Source organism: Pholcus phalangioides, unplaced genomic scaffold (genome assembly GCF_987345545.1).
Source record: "Pholcus phalangioides strain wild (caught in Gottingen) unplaced genomic scaffold, Ppha-v1.0 ptg000007l_1, whole genome shotgun sequence".
Lineage (NCBI taxonomy): Eukaryota > Metazoa > Arthropoda > Arachnida > Araneae > Pholcidae > Pholcus > Pholcus phalangioides.
The window spans coordinates 61,053,402-61,076,155 of NW_028301600.1; the positions used below are offsets into that span (position 1 = coordinate 61,053,402).

Consider the following 22,754-nt stretch of genomic DNA (forward strand, 5'->3'; position numbering starts at 1 on the left):
GATATTTTAATCATTTCCAATTAAAGTGTTAAAGATGAGATTTTCTATACACATTTCTGAAACTTTATTATTCCCGGTGACAAAACCAAACAAGTCAATTGAACAAAAGCCTTCATACAAAACGTTTTAAAAATAACATCGCTCAGTCAAAATATGACTACCGTATATCATTGGAGAAATGGAAAGAAAATTGTTATTGTCTTCAGCTACGCAATTTATTCGTCAACTTTTTTTTCATTTTAGCAAGAATTTTTTTGTGTGTCCGCGTTCCTAAGGGCATTGTATTATTCAGAAATAAACTAGAAAACTGACTATTTGTGTACGTTCTCAGCGTTTTATTTCGAGCTCAACGGCGGAAGGTTTGATAAGTGTCTCGCCAATTCGCTGGGGAAACTTCTTGGCTTCACATTAAATTGTTTGCTTATGGTTCACGATCACATGAAAGCTCGAGTTAGTTTTAGCTCACGGGATATATTTAGATCAATATGCTCTGGGAAATCAAAAAAAATCTCTGGTAAAAAACTTCATTTGTATATATACAGAAGTGTTTGAAAAAATTGTGTATAAAAATAGTCTACGCGGTACATACACATATATACAGGGTGTATAGGTAACAGGGCGTATGGTATTTTACTGGCGAACCGTTGATCCTAGAGAGGCATACTTTCAACTAGAAAAAATATCCGAATAACGTGTAGTACTCAGATATATCGTTCATGTTGCAAGGGGGCTGTGTAGTTATTAAAATAGAAAAATTAACTTTTTATACCATCCTCGTGGGAAAAAAACAGCGTTAAATACGGGTAAACCGTTTTACCAGCATTTAATGCTGCTTTTTCCCCAACTTTCCTCTGTCGAACTCGAATATCTCAGCGAATATTACACTTAGAAACGTGGAAAGTTTTTGTGTTGGCATCAGGAGACACAGGGCAACAACTTTGTAATTGGGTTTCTGAGCACAGGGTGTCCGTATAAAAAGTTAACATTTTATTTTAATAACTAAACATCTCTTTGCAACATGAATGGCGTAACCAAGTACTACACGTTATTTGGTTAATTTTTCTAATTGAAAGTATGCAAGTTGGCATACTTTCAATTAGAAATAAATACAATTAATTAATTAAATACAATTTTTCATACTTTACCCAGTTCTAGAATCAATCAATCCACTGTTTGGCAGTAAAATGCCATATGTCCTGTTACCTATGCACTGCATACTGCACATTTATTCATACATGTATAGTATAGATATGCAAAGTAAAATTCTAGTTCTACATTTTCTCCATCACGAAATATGAGATATTATGTGGTATTCGAATTCTAAAGTGCTATTAACGTTGTTTTTCTTTTTATAAAAATTTGTTTTGTAGCTACATCGTCCATATTATTATTACTGCATATAGTATATGTTAAAATATAAGCTTATCTACTTAAAAAAAACTGGTGTGTGAATATTGGTTAAGATAAAATTGTTGTCCAATTCTGATTCTATTAAACTCCGACCGAGTGAATGGTGTGTTGAAATTTTTCACACATCCCACCCAGTATGAAAATAACATGACTTAAATTACTTCGTGTCGATGCTACGCGGCTGTGTTATGGAAATTGAAGCCGTAATATTCAGTCTGGGATATTTTCTTCATAATCCTTAGAATTAGTATAATTTATGTGTTCCCCATTCCAAGTAAATTCCGATATGAAATTTTAAGTTTTACAATCCCTTGATGTGGCTAGTTATTATATCCGAGCTTTGGTGCAATTTCTCAGACCCAGATCTGTGTTATGACGATATCCCTGTACGCAAAGTCTTGAGTAAGCACAGACGGTTTCGAGAAATAATTCAAAAGATACTCATAATATATGTGAATCTACATCCTAATAACACAGTTTTTGTGCCGGAAAACGTCTTATGAACAACGTTATGTTATTACAGATATTTTTATTCGTGATGGAAAGCCGATTTGAATATTGCGGCATCACTGCTGTGTATAAGACCATACGTCTGCCAAAAATTCACACTAATTTCATTCAAATCTTATTATAGAAACAGAACCCTTGGATTTTAAAGATTTATTCACGCAAGTATATCCCACGAACACGCGACATTTAACCTGATCATCTATGAAATATTGATTTATTTGAGTTTTAATACTATGTTTTAACTGCAAAAAATGACCCAACAAGTTAATTATGCGAAGGTTTTTAACAACTGGTGTTGCGAAGATGAATTTTTGGAAAGAGAGAAAATTCAACTGCCTTTGCGGGGAATCGAACCCACGTCCTTTCACTTTCCAGGTGAACGCACTAGACTACAAAGGCAACGATCTCTCAATCTTTCCTTGGAGCTCGCGTGCACTGAAAGGCAGTGGTTCGATTCTCCGCAAAAGCAGTTGAATTTTTCTATTTTTCTAAAAATTCATCTTCGCAACAGCCAGTTGTTAAAAACCTTCGTATGGTTAGCGGAGAGTGGCATCATCCTCGTATAAGTTAATTATGGCATGTTGTAAGTATGGCCAATTATCTGTATTTTGTTTTTACATTTTCAAGGGAATTCGCAATTTGATGCCCTTATATGTTGTGCAACTGTTTGTTTCGATAAATTACCTATATTTTATTCTTGTGTGATGTACTGTAGTATGCTTTTACGCCATTCACCATATTGTGCTGAAAGTTTCATTTTGAAAATCACGTTGTCATTTTTTTCTTACGATACATTTTCATTTCTTTTCTCAGTTCCATTATTCCACAACTTTAGCTCGTTAATCGTGACATGCGCAATTTTTAATGCTTTTTCAACTGCATTCATTGTAATTTCACAATTTGTTTAAAATTCTGTAATGTAGGTTCCTTTAGAATATTTGACGGATTGGTTTTACAGATAGGTATATCATACTCACTGCGCATGTGCTAATATCATTTTTTTGTCAGAAGGTTCATGTGACAAGGTCGCTAGCCCCCTTCCCTTCCCCCCCCCACTAATTCCTATTCACTGAAAAGAAAGAAAAAGGATTCATCTCTCCGACAAAATTTTCAATTTTTGATTGATTATTTTAATTTAGTTGAAACTTACAAAATTTATTTTCTCTCTGGACGAAGTACTGTATATTTCATCTTGTATTTAGTTTTCAATTAAAATTTTCCTCAGTTGAATAACTTTTTTAAATCAATAAGTTCTCGTGAAAATGCCTGTTAATTTGTTGAGATATACAGTATGTACGTTGAGGACTTCATTAGCCATATTACCTTTAGCCGTTGGGAATATGGCCAAGAGGTAGACTCTTCAAAAAAACTATTTTTTTAATGTTCTCCGTTGAGTTATATATACCGTGGATCAATATTTTTTTTCTTTTAACAACACTTCAAAGTATTTTTTAACATTATCTGTTTTTCAAAATTTATCATGCAGGTCTTAGCAAAAATCATTGAAGCTTAGCATGGCCATATTTCTCTCACATACCTTATATCAAGAATGTTTTTACACCCATATTTTTTGCTCTCCATTTTTAGAAAGATTTCTTAAATAAGTTATTTTGACCCTGAATATATTATACTTGAATACAAACATATATCCAAATCAAGATCCTTCACACATCACTTAAAAATGCATATTTATGTATTCGATACTTTTTTTTTCTAAGTTACTCTTCAAGTTAGTATATTTTCCCCTAGCTGAACCGATATTTTCAAGCTTCATAGTCTAACATGAATTTTCTCAGATAATCTTTCAAACATTTCATTCTTCACCGTCCCTTCACCATCCTTTTTCTTATCGCGCTGAGCGTAAGAAATATGGTTCTGATGAAATTTTTTTTCACTTTTCCCCTACGTGAAAATTCAGCCATTTTGAGACACGAATTTTTGTCTTTTACTGCAGTTTCAAAAAATATTTTCCCTGCTTTTCAAAATATTTTAACGACCATTCTATCTATCAAAATGTAAGGATCGCATTTTTACCAATATATGAAAAAAAATCCATTAATTTAATATCCTCCCTCTTACGATACATTTCAGGAAATTATATGTCTGATCTATCCAGAGCAATAACGTTCTCGTGTTTGTTACTGTGCTTATAATCTTTCTCAACTAGAATTTTATGTATTAATAGTAAGCTATTATAGTTAAAATGTTACTATATTTTTATTTACACGTGAAACAATGGTACACTGCTTCGCAGTGGAGCAAAAAAATGGAAAAATGGAATAAAATGGGGAAAAAAACATATTTCTAATTCAATGTATCAAATAATGTGGTTTTTGTTTGTATTAGTGATGGTATTCGTTGAGTAAATACAGAAACCCTATCTGTCTGGTGCAATTAATCTCTCATAACTACTGATTTTCAATCGAAAGTGGCTCAAAGTCTTCCCATGACCACCTCAGATATTACGGGAATAATTTGCCATCAAATTATTAGCCAATATCGCTTGTTGTGTCAAGGAAAAACCTTTCAACAATAACATATTATTTGGATCCCCACCGTGAACTGGTTTAGTGAGAAAAACATTTGTGTTCTAGACTAGCTACAGAAATTTCAGATACATGATACTGAGAATAAAACTGCATATCGTCTCAATATATCACTGACAAGCAACATTTCTCTGTCAGAAACACAAAGCAAGATATTAGAATAACCTATATCTAGGTAACGATAACTGCAATGTGATTTCACTCCTTTGTGACAAATATACGCGATAATGCAATATAATTCATCTTTTTTTATTTAAAAAAAGGCAATTAAGTTGAGTGGAAAATTATTTACAAAAATCAAAATGACTATTTCAAATTTTAACAATTTCTTCAGATACAATTTATGTTCAGGTGAAATCAGTCCATGCATATAATTAGACATAAAGATTGATTCAAAGGTATTCTATATACTGTATATATTTCTATCTGACCTGTTAGTGGAATCAATTCTTTTCGAATGTAATGGTCGAAATAATCTACCCATAAATAAATATCCATTGGTCTGTTATCGGGATAAAATGAGGAGAAAATGGGAATTATACTCAAATCCCTCGGGAAAAATGTGATGTCGATAATATTAGCAATGTTACAAGCTTAGGGATAAGCGAAAGAGAAATGAGGATTAATATTTTGGAACAGGAGTGTATTTCAGTCACATTCTTTTACCACGCGTGAAGCCGATTGTTAACCTTTTCCCGGCCGACTTAAGATTTCAATTCTGTGGTGTTTGGTCAGAACATAACTCCAAAATCATATTTTTGAGATATAAGCATTTTCATTGTCATTTAAAATCAAAAATAAAGCATACACACAAATACGAATGAAAATATCATACATCACCATGATTAGCCGTACGCACGTATTTGTGCTTTTATCTCACTTCTAATTAGTTATAATTAGCACGGTTTTTTTAGATCAAAGTCATTTTTTGGAGATATCATGTTCTGATCAAACACCACAGAATTGATTTTCTTACTTTTTTCTGTTATTTTCTTCTAATCCCTCAGTTTACCATATGGTTTATTTATGGAGATATCGACCATAAAATTCATGGAAAAATTCCCCATATGTTTTCTGGACTTTCCTGTCTAAAGAAACAAAATTACGAAAACAAAAAATTTAAATTCTACTCCTTAAAAATAGACGACTAAAAAAAGTGTCATAAGTACTGAAATTAATCAAATTATTATTTTGCAAATTTATTTCGGAATCTCACACGCTCGGGAAAAGAAATTAAGTGCTTTCATGTAGAAATTTTTTTTTTTTCTAATGAATAAAACGATGTTCCCAATTGCGAATATCGTCCGTTAAAAGGTTAAAAATACTGTTGGTATTATTTCTGAGATAACTGATTAATAAAATAAGTTGTTTAACAATCAATAAATGACGTATTTATATTATTTAACAACCGCACGCAAATGTACCAAATCATGTAATATAGCAGCAAAAAACTAACAATAATTTAAAATATTTTATACAAAGAAAAATTGAAAAACTGATAGCTGACGTTTGCCTGTTACTTAGTTACCTGTTTCACTTTCGATTATTAGCATTATAATGACTTTCAACTACTCTCGGAAGTATTCCGTCAAACGAATTTGCATCGTAAAATTATGTTTAAGTGATACAAGTAATACTTTTTTTTTGTTGATTTAACGTGTAAAAAAACTTTCTTCGCAAAAAATTTTTGCAATATACCTAAACAATTTCTTTCCATGAGAGGTAAGGAGTTAATTTTTGTTCATCAGTTCATTTTCTCCGCCAGTTAACACCTTAATCTTTTCCCCTTGTTCAATGTTTGAAAACCCCGCACGGAAACGAAGCTTCGTGTTTCGAATGCGAATCATGGCGTGTTCATGTGCGTGGAATGAAATGATCCAGTCCTAGCTCTAACCTTAGACACAATCAATAACTGCTCTTTAGTATGCTGAGCACATTTCGTGAAATCTTACTCGCAATCAACAAGTCTAAATTATATTCGATAGTCACACGGCCAAATCGAGAAACTCGTACTATAGTAATCATCATTCAATTCTATTGCATTAGCTTTTAAGCTTATATATGATGATCATAATACATTACTTATTTATGAATTTGATTGCCAATTAAAATCTCATCAACCACAGTTCAAGCAAGAGAAAAATCAAAGATTACTTGTGTCGAAATCAAAAATCATTTTGAGTCTCTCTGAAATATTGGATTTTCATTTTCATGTATGTGATAGATTATATTTTACAGTTCTAACGAAATAAAAATCTCGTCTATTTTTTTTACCATTGAAAAAATTCCTACGCAAATTATGCCGCTCACGTCGCTCTAATCTGATACTGTCGAGCCCAGTTATAATCGAATCAGATGTTGTGAAGTTATCGGTTATATAAATAATTTTTTTTTCTTTTCGTCCCAATCAACCTCGAATACAAAAATAGTGTTAAAAATATCACTTATAACGAATTTCGATGTTCATGAATATTGGTTCTAACAAAGTTTTTTGCAAGAATGATTTTTTTTATTGGATTAAGCTCCATGAAATCAGAAATTCTCTTCAGAAACAAAATCCGAATGTAAAATACTGCTGTACTATTCCAAGAAAGGCTATGGAAGTATTCTGTTAGTGCCATCTATAGCTAGATGACGGTCTCTAGCTACAGATATACCGCTGGTTCTGTTAATTATCAGTACCTTTCGAATATAGGGAGGAGTTTGACATAACCGCAGTTTCGTTTATGTCAGCGTTTCTCAGTTTTTGTAAAACTCAGGACCGTTAAAATGTCTGTAACAGTTCGGTGAACCATTTACAGAGGTGGTTCTTTACATTTCTGTCGCCCACGGCTTCCTTGCTTCAGTAAACGTTTATTCGCGGCTCCTCAAAATAGTCTAATAAAAAGAATCACTTCAAAACACTGAACAGGCCCACACCAATATCGACAGCTTTCCTCTGATATAGGTTGGTGACGCGCCTAAGAGCCGCGATGCACACTTTGAGAACGGTATATGGACTTGATATTGATGAGACAGCCATAATTTTTGTGGGCAGTAGATTTATTATTTATTATAATTATTGATTTTATTGCTCTTATTGTGTGGGTTGCTGTATTTTTGATATAGTATAGATATGTATTCGAGAGGCATCCATATTTTTTACGAGCATCTTTTTTCAGCCACCTCGTTAAGCATTTTGTCTGTTGTGGCCTTTATATTTGTATTTGATATTTTATTCAAAACCATGTGAATATAGTTAGTATTTATGAAACGCGTGAATAATTTTCATTTTAATTTAATTACGTTATTATGTCTACCTGACGATGACCTCTAATCTGCATAAGTTGGGAAACTCTGATTCAAGTTCATTTCATTAAACCTGAGTATTTATCATGCATTGGTTATAACGAATATCGGATGTTACGAATTTTTTTCAAGTTCCCGTGTGACTTCGTTATATTCAGGATCAGCTGTACTTCATTTCAAATATCCTTTTATGTATCGCGTGTCCCAGAGTAATTTCTTTCTTTGAAATAACACAAAGTATTCGAGATCAAAAAACTATGGAATAAATTCTAGCCTATTCAAAATTCACAATTACACTATTTTTGCTATAACAAACAATGAATAGCACAATGCTAAATTGCAAAAATATATTTAAAATACTGCACTTCCCCGAACAGAATCGATAAAAAATCATCTCGTTTCATTAACAATGGCATGCTGTGCATTAATCCCAGATATTATCTCGGCGTTTCAGTAAATATTTCCAAAAATTCCATCGAATATTAGACTTAATTTGCTTTTACTCATGGGTTGGATACCGGTATGCATTAATTTTAATAAACATGTTTCTCAATCGATTTCAGAATCTTTTATTAATCAGGAAAATATTCAAATTATATTCTTGAATGCAGGAACATCATATATATTTCTTTGAGATAATAAAATAATAGTTTTTTCTGTTGAATATAGATAAATTTTAGTAGCACACATACACACACACAAAGACAAAACTTCAGATACTAGGAAAAACACGATGGTGCTAAGCTGAAGATGCCATATTAAGACAAGATATCATGCAATTTGTTGATATCGTTTTCTTATTATTTTTTTTGAAAATTCTTAACATAAAAATGAATGTTAATTACTTCTCTTTCTCAATTCTCAAACATTTTTTGAATTTCATGTTGTTTTTTTAATATACTACGTGCAGTATATGAAATCATACGGGAAGTCCAGGTCTTATGTTACAAAAAAGGATTTAAATGGTTTTTAATAAGGCAACCTTTTGAAGAAGATAGTAATTTTCCAGCAAAATCATTTCCCTCTTGAAATTTATATCACGAGCGATTACAGTAGTGACATATAATGGTTATTGAATCGGAATCGTCATTTGGTATTTACGGAAAAGGTATAGCCAAGTATGTGTGCATGAGCATATAATTTTAATCGCATGAGTTAAACCCGCATATATTGATCATTATATAGATATTAAACCAATTCTCAAACTCAAATTCAGGTCTCGATTGTTTCGCTGTTTGCACTGCGGAGAGTTTCTTTGAAGTACCAAATGGTATTTCTTGAAATGTAGGCAACATTCGGTTCAATAAATTAGCTATATTAATAAATCGTAGCCAAATATGTATGCAGACATTGATGGTTTGAATTCTTGCGTTTTCTAATACAGGTCTTTTGAATGAGATTGCAATTCTGAATCAATCGTTTGAAACAAATTAGAGGAGAGACGCTGCGGTACTATTTGATATGAATATATCCTCTTCCTGGAATATAGTCAATTCCTTCGAAATCAAGAATAGTATTCAATAGTGAAGTGTTTCCATTCGGATAAGTATCGTATATCGTAAGTTCCAGAGCAGCGATCGGAAATATTGAAGTGAAATGCAAAGAGAGTCGAAGAAGGAAGTGTAGTAATATTTTGCATGCGTGTGTGTGTGTGTCCTGCATTCTCCATTATTTGGTATTATGGACTTTGAATATCATGATGGTTTGGAACCAAAATTTCTGAGATTTTGATCCCCATTACCCCATGATCTGTTGAAAGGTTTACCCATCTGGGTGGATCAAATGCGGGTGGGTTTCACTGTCAAAAAAAAGCTTCGTCACAGTAAGCAACTGACCCACAATCGAAAAATTCATTAATTTTTTCACCGATTTCACACACGCAATTTGGAAAATAGGTTAGCAGCACCACCAGAACATATATACGCATCTCTATATACAAATACCATGTATTTAGGTTTCTTGATTTCATGTATATCGACTAGGCCCGTCCTGATACACCCTAGTTTGAAAACGGATCTACCACAGCGTTGACAATTGACTTGAAGCTACATATCTTTTTTTTTAAATAGAATTTCTCTCTAGTTACCAAGATGGAATTTATACGTTGCTATTCCCTCATAGTAATCCATATAGTTCTAATGAAAGTTAAGCTTTTAAAAGATTAATAAATAACCGTGTCTACAACTTGATTTATAACAGCACTTATTGCATTCTACACTCCCTGATCTAAAACTGACTTAATGAAAGTAACCTGAGTTATACGCAGACTGAAAAATTAAATGTAAATACACAAATTAATTGGTGCTAAGCTTTTTTATTGTCTTGTATTGTTGAACACAACGTGTTTTACTATATTATAAAAGATTTTTACACAAAAACTCATTAAACTGAATTGAGTTTTATAATTTATTTCATTGTATATTAATAACAAGTAGAATTTAATAATTGCGATTGTGGTAAATCTTAATTTATGTAAACCGATGTGTATACCAACAAATTATTTATTTATTCTCCCTTATTTTCTATCAAATCTCAGCTACCTATTTTTTTTAAGTTCAGCTTTGACCGACTGATATTTAAATCTTGTCTTGCTTTTAAAAATATTAGTTCTAAAACGGTTAAGAGTCTGATATTCGTGTGCACATAGACTGTTTTCCAAACGCATTGTAATGAGTAACAGTTCTGGAATATATGAAACTACTTGAACGCGTGATAAAATTTACTGTCATTTAAATGTATAAGATTTAGAGATACGGATACGACTATGTGATGTAGTTGAGTAGATACTTACCTAACCACATGTAGAAAACCATGAATGTCTTTATACACGATGTCCTGTAAATGTTAATGCGGCCTTTGTCTCATCAATCGTCCGTCGTAAAGATGTAGTTTCAATTTAAAAAATGCTCAAAAGGCGTTCAAAAATTACCCTGTACTAGTTTTGAGAGTGAAAATAGAGTGTGTCACAAAATAACAAATCTATATTTTTAAACGGTCCCCTAGTCCTCTAACTACCAATCAGAAAGTTGTTGCCCTGTATTTCCTGAGGCCAACAGAAAAAATGCTTGTTTTTAACTGCAATATTCACTAAAATATTTGAATTCAAAAATTGGAGAAAAGTTATGAAAGAACAGAAAAACTAACGGACAAGCTAATTTCCCTTATTTATGCTGTCCTTTCCAAACTTTTCTCCGAATTTTGAATTCGAATATCTCAGCGAATATTGAACTTGGAAACTTGTTACTTTTTGTTGGCCTCGGGAGAGACAGGGCAACAACTTTCTAATTGGAAGTTAGAGGACGGGGGACCGTATAAAAATTTCGACTTCTTATTTTGTGACACACTGTATTTTCAATCCCAAAACTGGTAGAGAGTAGTTTTTGAACGCCTTTTGAAAATTTTCTAAATCGAAACCACATCTTTACGACGAACGGTAGATGAGATAAAGGTTGCATCAGCATTTAAAAGACACCCTGTATAGTGCCAGTAGTATATGCATTATAAAATAATGAATATATATAAATTAAGATGAACTAAACACAATTCTGAACAACCTCATTATTTTCACATCTGTTTCAGTAATATTTAAAATCATTGTTTGCTTTCAATTTAGAGTTCATATAGTTTTCTTCATATTAATTGTGAGTACCGTAGTAACCGAAGCGAAATACTCCGCGAATTTTTCATTGTCTCTTATCACCGAACGCGGAATAGTCCGAGCTTCTCAAAAAAAGATTTACTAATTTATAGTAGAAGAAAAATTCATAAAAGAAGCGAAACAAAATTGATGATGTGGAACTCATATTTTTTTAGTAGTCTCGCAAATTTTTTAAATATATTTTTTTTTATCTGTAAAGAAATTCTCAAAAAATATCTTTCATCTTTTCTCGATATTCCATGGAAATTGGATAATCTGAATAACAGATTTGTATTGTGACTATCATGTTGGAATGTTTTACGATTTTTTTTTTTCGTTTTTTATATTTTTATTTTTCATATTTAGGGATTTGCAATAAAACATAGTACGATTAGTTTTTCTCATAATTTTTTTAAATCGGGTAAGCTGAAATGACTTTATTTAGCTGTTATGCGTACAGTAGTTACTTTCACTGTGTTTTATCCTGAAGCTGAGCGATGTTGCGCTAATCACGATACCATATTCTTGTTTTGTATTAATGGTGAGTGGTTTGCCTAAACCAAGTAAAAACTGAATCATGCTTGTTCATTTCACTGATCCGTATTTAAACATATTCAATGTGTATTTTATTTATACTAATAGTGTTTTATTTTACGAATTTCCAGCATGAGATAAATTTTACTGAATACAAATGCCAAAATATTTAGTTTCCAAGTTGCAGTGTAATTAAGTGAGGGCAAAACAAATAAATGATAAAATTTCAGTAACTTTTACGTGAAATATATCATGCTTACGAATCAGAGCGGAGTTAATTGGAATATAAAACCGCGAATGTTTTATTTCTGTAGAAGAATTTGTTTTCGCCTCATTAACTTCCATCTTATGGAGTACTTAGATAAATAATTTCTGGATTAAAGCAGAATTCACCATCACAGCAGGATAATTATCCACCCCTCTCTCTAGTGAATTTCGCATTGCATGTGTTAATTTAGAAAAGCAATCGATGAAGTATCTTAGTTCGCTTCGATGCTCACCGGTAGTTGCCTAAGCTTCAGTTTGAAATTATGAACTCCCACAGGATTTTCGCATTCAACGATTTTTGAATGAAATTGGTTATATTTTATATTCATTCATTTTCTTAACATAAAAAAAAGCTTACTTCTAAGTGCTCCATAATTACTATTATGTTTTGTCTTTTGATATATATTTCTATTTGATATATATTGTCTTAGTGTTTTCTCTTATCGGATATGAACAAAAAGGACATCAAATTTATGTATTATCTCTCTATAGGAACTGTTAAAAATATTTTAGTGGTATTTGCGTTTTCTCGTACAGCAAATGTGAGGTTTCTTCTTAATGGCAGCAGTATTGTTCTTTATCTTTCTTGACTCAGTTGATTAAAGTAACGAGGCGAATTTGTTATATGAGACGCCGAGGATGTTATATTTTCTTACAAGATAAGAAACATAGCAGCTCATCCAAGTTAATGTAACAGAGAATGAATTTTAGTTAGTTTATATACACGCTCTTCTTACCTTAATGAAGCATGGTGATATTTTATAAAAAAAAACTTTTAAAATACATTAATTAAGATCAATAAATAAAAATCCGCGTCTGTGAAACATAATTTAAAATGATATATATTTTATTCTACTGTTTGATCTAAAACTGAATTAATGAAAACAACCTGAGTTGTTTGTAACCTACGCAGACTGAAAAATATAAAAACGTGAATTAATTGGTGCTATGTTTTTTTTTATTGCCTTTTATTGTCAAACACGAGGTTTTTATTATATTATGAAAAGGTTTTTTTATCAAAGAAACGAATCAAACTGAATTGAGTTTCATAATTTATTTCACTTATATATTAATACCGAGTAGAATTTAATAATTGTAATTGTAATTGTGGTAAATCTTAATTTATGTAAACCACTGTGTATGTCAACAAATAACTATTTACTCTCACATCGTATGTGAAAATAATCACCTAAAATTGTGTGTAGAAACCACATGAATGTCCGTATATTCATTTTTATTCGTCTGATAAATGGATTCGGTATTAAAAACGGCATTTTGTGATGAGAGTTTAGAAAATAAATCCCTTTTTTGTAATTTAGTATCATTTGCAAGTATTTCATATCATCGGTGTTATCACATAAAATCATGCGACTTTATGAACTCAAGTCACATAAAAAAAATCAACTGAAAACCAAATTCACTAACTTCGTGTGAAATGACGTAAGACTATCGAAAGAGGTAATTTTGAGTATTTAAGGTAAAATTAAGTGTGTATTATATATATACAGGGGATTCCATAATTCTACTTGCCGCATTATATTGGCGAACCATTGGTTCTAGAGAGGCGTACTTCCAATTGGAAAAAGTACCCAAATAAAGTTTTGAACTCAGATACGTCATTCATGTTGCAAGTGGTTGTATAATTATTAAAATAAAAGAAAATTAACTTTTTATACGGGCACCCTGTCCTCAAAAACCCAATTAGAAAACCGTTGCCCACCTCTCCTGAGGCGAACGAAAAATCCCACATTTCCTAGTGCAATATTCCCTGAGATATTTGAATTGAAAAATTGGAGAAAGATTGGTAAAAAAAACTGCAAAGCTAACGTATAACGCTCCTTTCCCCTATCTTATTTATGCTGTTCTTTCCCAACTTTCCTCCGATTTTTAAATTAAAATGTCTCATGAGTGTTGCTCTTAGAAACGTGAAAATATTTTTTTGTTGCCCTTATAAGAGACAGAGCAACAACTTTCTAATTAGGTTTTTGATGTTAGGTTGTCCGTATAAAAAGTAAGTTTTTTTATTTGGATAAATTATTCAACCCCTTGCAACATGAATGACTTATCTAAATTCTACACGTTATTTGGATAATTTTTCTAATTGTATGCCTATAAAGCATCAACGGTTCACCAGTAAAATGCGGCAAGGGGAATTAAGTAATCACCCTGTATATACCTTTAATTTTTTTGGAACTTCTGGTGTATTAGTATAGATCATATGTCAATAGTTGCTGGTACTTCGGTATCTACAAGAAGTTTTTTCAGTAGGGAAAAAATATCACCTGTAGCCACAATAATCATTATGTTTTGATTTCCATTTTCATGTATAATTTTAACGCATACAAAGTAAAAAAAACTGAAAAACATTTGCAAGTATTTACCTTTTGTAGACGCCACACAATCGTTCTTCGAACTGAAAATTGTTAAAACAGATGTAATTGAAGGCACAATGTATCACTTACATTTTTTTTCCAAGCTTCAGCCTATAACCTCATCGTCTAATTTTGAAAAATTCTATGCAATTGTGATTCATACCAAGTTCAGTATCAGAGAATTGTCTCATGACTTATTACTCAAGTGAACGGAAAAAAAGTCAACCAAAATCTGGATACCGTCGAATTTCCGAAGTTTTCGAAGTTTATTCACGCCCTTACAAAATTCAAGGCAAGTTCCGCTGATTGTCGATAAACTAACTACAAATTTTGAAAATTTAACAAATGGGTGAATAGCTTAATTTAAATATATTAGGACACTTATACAAGTCGCATTACTTAGACACTTATACTTAGACGCATTACTTAGACACTTATACTTAGACGCATTTTAAACTCTAAGAACAGTAAGTACGTAACTTTATACGACTCTAATATTCATTTGGTCCTTTTAAGTGAGCATTTTTCCCCAATTATTGTGAAGTTATTAGAAATAACTTTTGTGTAAATGTAATTTCCACCATTTACGGCTTTTTATTTATTCAATTTATCCCAATATTCCGAAGATCCGTATCATCCTTGGTTTCGGTTATCCGAGATACGTCCATCTGACATCAGCTCAGATAATCAATGTCCTTCTTTGTATGTTTATTACAAACTACTGATTCTTTAATACTTTTAAAAAATGTATGCATTTTCATCTTTATGAATTATGAAACTCATTATTTTATCTTTATTAAATCCTATATACGTGAGGAAAAAATTAGTTGACCATTTCAACTTTTTCTCATTTAATTGCAGGGTTAACGGGATCACAAAACATGTTCTAGCTCTTAGTGACGAATTTTATAGAAAATTTTCATAAGATACGATTAACTTACTCAGAGGTTGAAATTTTTCTTTATTTTATTAATAAGTATCTCATTGTTATTATTATTATGAATGAAACAGAAAACAGTTCTTTTTTCCTGAGAAATAGGTTGAATGCCATATTTCTATCGTACAGTAAAATGAGTATAATATAAGTAATTACTTTATACTACTGCCTATATCTTGAACTCAACTATACTCGCACAAACAAAAATATAATTATACCATAAATTATAACAATTTTATCTTTTATGTATTTAAAAAAGAAAATGGGTGACAAAAAATAAAAGTTTTTAAACGAAAAAAAAAAACGTAAGAACTTTTTTGTTGCTTAAGAGGTAACGCGAAAGATGTGTGCGTGCGTGTGTGTAAATAAATGTATTGGGAAGTGAAGATAGTGAACATCTTTTTGCCACGATTTTGGTTAAAGAATCCTATCGATTGAATCGAGTAACCTAATGTTGTTGAGGCTTGGTTCCCAAGGTAATATAACACACCTTCACCAGTATGATATACTGTCGTTAATATATTTTTGCTTTCTTTCGGTTTCTTCTATTCAGACAAAATCCCTAAGTTCAAACCATTTGAGTATTAATATATCAGCAAGGTCTGAAATTCAAACATCAAGTCGAAATTATTCATAAAATAATAATTTCATAAAACTTCCTGGAAGTAAAACGCGCTAAAGTCAACTTTCATCGCGCACTTTCCAATGTTTGGTCTTTCCCGAATATCGTTCGTGCTTCCCGCGGGAAAATTCCCCAAGTTATATAAACCACAAAAAATATTCTCAGTTGATGTTACCGAAACGGGTAATCTCGTGAATTATAGGGTGTTTCCATAAACTAACAATGTTCGACACAAAATTTTGCATCAATCTTTTTATCTAGTTCTATCTTTGAAAAGAAAATGCCCTTCACACGTGTTAGTTGTGAAAGTAATTGGTACTTAAAAGTATTGAACATACAATGACAATTTACATTAACGAGAGAGAGAGAAAACTGCTTAGAAAAAAACACTTCTTTTATACACATTTTCTTGGTGCAAGCATTTTATGTTATACTGTATTCGCATATAATGTTTCTCTAGTTCCGTATTTATAAATTATTTACTAGTTCTCGTTTAAGGAAGAAAATATTTTGTCAAAAAAAAAAATATTCCAGAATTTTCAAAAATATCGCGTCGCGATATGCATAACAAGAATATATATGAAGAACATACCTGCACGTTTAGATTGAAAATTCTGTACTGAGGAAACGCACTATAAGGAGTTTTAGAACGCAAAATACTTCTGCAATCCGACCGGGGGAACTGTCTTATGAGCAGCTGAGCCCGGGGTTTTGCATCTACCGGGACCCTCGAATGGGAGGCGCTGCGAACAGCCAGGTAAGCGATCCACCTCTCACTCTCATTGGACAGTCCAAATCCACGAAGGTTTCCGATATAAAGTGGGAAAAATAAGAAAACAAAAGAATTGCTTTCTTTCCTCAAGTCTAATGAACGAAAGAATATTTTTTTACGTAAACTTCTTGAAATGAAGGTTTGCTGTTGAACGTGTTTGCCGATATCAAAAGTCATGAGCCATATTTATACCGCTTCGATTACATGAATAAAACTTCCTCAAGCACTTTCAATACTCTTATCTTTCCGTTTTAAGAAATATTTTTCTTTCTTTTCCAAGTAATTACATTTTTATTTTTAAAAAAACATTAACTTATCCTATACATATCTTAAGGTATCCGACTACGTTTAAAACGTCATTTTGGAAGAAAATATCGATTTTTTTTTTTCACGAAAGCTCCATTTCTTGTGATTCCAAAACCGGCCTTGTTTTTTTTGTATAACGCATAGAACGAAAATTATGTCTACTTTGTTGTTCCGCTTTTACATCAAGTAATCTATGAATAAAAATTTTAAAACGCGTTCTTTTAAAGAATATTATTTTTGATATTTTACTTAAGTTTGAAACATGATTTCCAAAAATGTATTGAGTTTATCGTGACAAAATTTTAATATGATACTTTGCCATACATTATTAAGGTTGGGAAGAAAAATATAAGTTCTAACATATGTACTTGTCTCATTACAGTGTTTTATATTCGATGCGTAAAATTAAATTTCAAAAATTAACACTTACATCAACAGATTTGGTTGTAACTCATGATCATATATGCCAAAATTGAAACCAAGCCTGTTTGTAGTGACAATGTTCATCGCCACACACACACACACACACAGCTCCTCTCGCTCACCGAAATTATTTTTCGAAAAAATTCGAAATTTTTTTATCGTGACTTTTTTTAATTCAAATCAATTTTCTGCAACATCAGAAAAAAATTGTGAATCTGGCATTTTATATCAAACTAGCAGTGTAATACCTGGCACTGCCCGGGTTTTCTGGGAACATTGAAAAGCGGCAAACACATTATTTGGAAATCAAGGTGACCAAAGTAGACATCCCAAAAGTCATTGTTGCCGGACAGTTTTTTTGACCCTACCGGACATTTACCCAACTGTGAAGAACTTTTAAACTAGTTTATCGTTTGAGTAGGGTCCTGTTTGGTACACATAAAAAATTTGGCAATTGCTTTACAGCACCATCTATGAGTGAAATTCGAACTTGCTTTTATTTATCAAAAAGAATTCTAGGGCAAGATAAGTTATCTTAGTACAAGCTACACCTTTTTATGTCAATTTCTTGATTTGTTATTAATTTCATATTTATTCTTTAGAGATGCTGTCTTTGCGTGACATCATTTTGTACTGGATAGGATAATGGAATTCAGTGAAATCCTTGAACGAAAGAAGTTTAAAAAAAAAACAGACTAAAGTAGCTTTTCACGATTCGCTGTAGTTACATATTAAATGGTAGAAATACGTAGAAACTACGGTGATTCCGTAGTAGCTGGCAACTATTATTGTGTGTATATCATTCAGTCCGGAAATTCCGGTAGTTCTAGTGTTAAATTTTAATTCATAACCTTCGTCATTACTAGTTAAATGTGCTGTGAAAATAACAAAACATTTCATTCATAGAACTTTTTGCACACACACATAATCGTGTTTTAAATATTATGTTTGATTTTTGCTTAAAATTAGACATAAAAATGACTTTTATATAGAAAATGGCATAGGTATAGTCCAAAATTTATTATTGCTTTCACCATTTTGAGACTCTCCCCAAAAACTGCTATTAATCCTTCAAGTGGCACAGCAGAAATCACTAAACCCCCTACAAAATGACATATCTTTTTAACAAAGCACTTTTTTTTCTCCTTTTTTTGGCTTTTCAGCAGGAGCAAATTAAGAGGTGTAGGAAAAAATGTTTCATTGAGAAATCAACTTTACAAAATATCTGTGCTTGTCAATGCTAAAATAAGAGACTTTTAAGAAGGTGAGCCATCTCGTCGATGCCGCTAAAAGGGCTAAAGTTCAGCACAGCATTTCACAGAAAAAGTGCTAAGAAAAGTAGTCGGATACCTTAAACATGTGTTTTTTGTTTTATTACGTATATCTGGGATGTTCTTTTAACGTTAAAAAACTTGATTGAACAAATAAACAAACTTCATTGTTTGGTAATACCCATTTCTGAATATGTGTATTTGTGATTAACGAAACAAAAATTCAACACAGCTTTCAATCTCGTGAAAGCAGTTTATATATATATATATATATATATATATCGATCGATCGGTAGAAAGCTACTTAGATTAAAACATCGCAACATACGAAATATCCTTTAAATGAAGCTTTTTGGACGAGTAAGTTTATATGCAGAGAAAACAGCATTCAGGATTGAGTACTTTCTGCGTATCGGTGGCTTCCAAGAGATGCCACATTTAAATTTCACTCTCTCTCTCTCTTAGATTACAGAAAGATACATCTCTCTATATATGTACATTACATTTATGTATCTTTGGCGTTAAAAAAGATATAAATATATACGTGAAGTAAGAAAACAATTGTAGGAATATCAACTTATACATTTATATACAAATGATTTCACAGAGGGAAAAGTCATAGATTTACTATTCTGTTTTCCACGAAGCCATTCATTATTATAACAATAGAGTTTATTGTAAATTTTTGAATTCAACAGATGGAATTTCGGGATTAAACAGCATCCCAACTCCTTGCCGTTTTTTACTGGTGAACCGTTCCAATTAAAAAAAGTATCCAAATAACGTGAAGACCTCAGATACGTCATTCATATTGCAAAGGGTAGTACGGTTATTAAAATTAACCGTGCTACCCTTATAGTGGCAATCCCGAAATATCTCTTCTAACTTGATCCGCTTTATTTTGGCAATCCCTAAATATCTCGGGTTCTTAAAACCCGTAAATACATTGACGAGCTCAGATACCGTTGTAAATTTTTCTTCTCCTGATAACACTTTTTCTTTCCCCTCCGTCCTGTCAATCGACTGCCGGTCGGCAGAGTCAGCTTTATTCAAAGTCTGATAACAGAAAAGAAGTGAAAGGCGTTTTTCCTTTTCATTCAAGTTAGTATAGGATTATTACGTACAGCATGAATAAAAGGAAACAATATTTTTTTCCTTCCTTGTTTTTTTATTGCTGTCATTTTTTTGTTGGGGAGAAAGCATTTATCAGCTCACGCAATCGAAAAAAAATTCTTCGTGAAAATTTTTGTGGCTATTTCTAGAAGGTTTAGTGATTTCCACTGCGGTAGTCATTATGCGGATCAGGAACATTTTAAGACCCGTTTAAAGGATTAAAAAACCAATCAGAATGTTGATACCCTATCTTTCTCGGGGAAAATAAAAAAATCGAGTTTCTAAATGCAATATCCGCTGAGATATTTAATTCTAAAATTGGAGAAAAGTGGAGAAAAAACATGATGAACTAACGAACAACGCTTCTTTCCCTCGTTTATGCTGTCCTTTCCCGACTTTTCTTCGATTTTTGAATTCAAATATCTCAGCGAATATTGCACTCAGAAACGTTGGATTTTTTGTTGGCCCCAGAAGAGACAGGGCATCAACATTTAACTTGGGTTTTTGAGGACCGACTCTCCGTATAAAAAGTAAAATTTTATAATTTAATAACTACATAACCCCTTGCAACATGAATGACATATATACCTGAGTTCTAAACGTTATTTGAATATTTTTTTCTAATTGTAAGTATGCCTCTAGCATCAACGGTTCGCCAGTAATAAAGATCTTTAATATAAGAATCTTTTTTTTTTTTGGAAGAAACGTAACCAATAACTTCTCTCGTTTCTTAAGGTTGTGTTGTAGCGACAAAGACAACTACCAAAAATTTACACGTGCAGGTTACACGCCCCTGCGGATTATAAGCAGATAATTACGGTATATTGTTGGAAATGTGCATTTTAGATGTAGACATTTAGAGCAATTACGATCACTAAAAAAGTTAGTCCGGAATTAGTTCTCAAATTATACATTAGGAATGAAAGCATCACAAACGCACCTATGATCAATGTTTTCAGCTCTGTGTTCTTTTTTTTTCATAATGCATGAGTGTCTATTACATCGGCATCATTTATATAGATGGAATGAAATGAATACACCGATTCAAAAATGAATTTTTGAGAATGTGAAAAAAGCTCGCGAATTAATCGGATTTCAGATGTCTTTCGCTGTTTATTTAAATTTATAATTCATCTCAGATGTGAAGGCGTTTTCAAATACATGTGTATTATGTTCACTAAAGTTGCAGAAATGTTTAGCACTTCAAAGGACGGAAACATATGACCTGACGCATTTTAAGGTTGGAATTTTTTCTGTTTATTTTTTGTTATAAACGGAATAGTAACGTTTGTTTCTGTCTTCTAGCATTCTCGTTATCAAGAGAAATCTACTACTACTTCTCTAGCTGTTTTAAATGCATCGAATGATTTATTCTTTAATTTTGTATGCAAATATATTCGAGGCATCCTAATTTTTCTGACATTGAATTTTTTTTCCTTCATTCACACGTTTTCATTTCTTTATTCATGAACAGCAAAACCAAAATTTCAGAGCTTCATGATTTCAGTACTTCATTGTAAAAAAAACTAACAATGGAGAAAGAACAAGAAGTTCTTCCTATACCATTTTCTTAAAGTTTTACATAAGTTATTCAAAACATGTGTATATTTACTTCAAGATCACCTTAATACATCTGCATATTCTGCGCATAATTATGATAATTCCATGCCAGAAGCTATTAATTAAAAACAGGATTAAAATTACTTTTTATCAAATAACTCATGAATTTCAAGCTCGTAAATTGAATATGTGCACACGAGTTGAAGTAGTTTTAGAAATATGCTATAACTCGTAACCAGGATTACTCGCAACTCAGGCACCACTCAACATACAGTCGAAATTGGTTAATTCGAAACTCATGGGACGGGGCAGTAAAAAAGTTCTAGTTACCCGATTCATCAATATAACTATACTTTCTCAAAGCATCAGTCTCTCAATAATTATAAAAATGTATTGAATGCTGTGTCATTTACCATGCCTGCATAAAACGTAAACGATCACGAAAACTATTTCATTTTGAAATTTGAAATTTTAATTTCCTTTCTTTTGGATGCTCTTAAACATTGCACAAAATTTTTTATAAAAAAAGTTCATTTATAACAAAAGATGCGATTTTTGTTTTTAATATATCCTGTCACCTCTGCAAGTGTTCGGAATAGGAACACTGTTGCTTTCTTATATTCATGTCCGCCCTCTTCATGAGCAGATTCAATATGACTCTATATTCTCTGCTGCTTCAAAGATGTACACATCCGTCACGCAACTATCTTTTTTTTCCTTGAGTTGAACAAGTTTATGAGCCTTGGTTGGACATGGCAAAAATGTTGCTAAGCTACACTACACTGATATTTAAAAATAAATGAACAATAACGTTAGAGAGATATGAATGTCCAACACATTTTACCAGAAAAGTGACTGCGATTTCAGCACTTCAGCTTTTAAACATTTCGTCTGTGTAAAGATTGTAACTCATACACACTAACTTTCGTATTTCCTGACTAGATTTTTTGCATCTGCTCTTGGCAGGTGCAAGTCATCCAACAATCGACAAAACTCCTCACTGAAAGACAAAAGCCAGCGTGTGAAACTGGTAATAAGACATTGCTTCTTACTTATTTCTCAGAGACACAACAAAAAAAAATTTAGATTTTTTCATAATTTTCAATGTTGACTACATGTTATATTCTGGAAAACATCAATAAACCACGGAATGACGAAAAGGATGTCCAAAATTTAGCCAGAAGTT

At 32.0% G+C, this 22,754-nt stretch overlaps 1 protein-coding gene across 1 annotated transcript in view; it reads right to left on the minus strand.

Moving 5' to 3' along the window:
• The window catches only part of LOC149085584 (fibroblast growth factor receptor-like 1), a 55,181-nt gene extending 38,370 nt beyond the window's left edge, over window positions 1-16,811 (minus strand). The window contains exon 1 of the mRNA XM_089233714.1: window positions 16,716-16,811. The gene's annotated coding sequence lies outside the window, so the exon portion shown is untranslated. The remainder of the gene's footprint in view (window positions 1-16,715) is intronic.
• Between the last annotated feature and the right edge of the window lie 5,943 nt (window positions 16,812-22,754).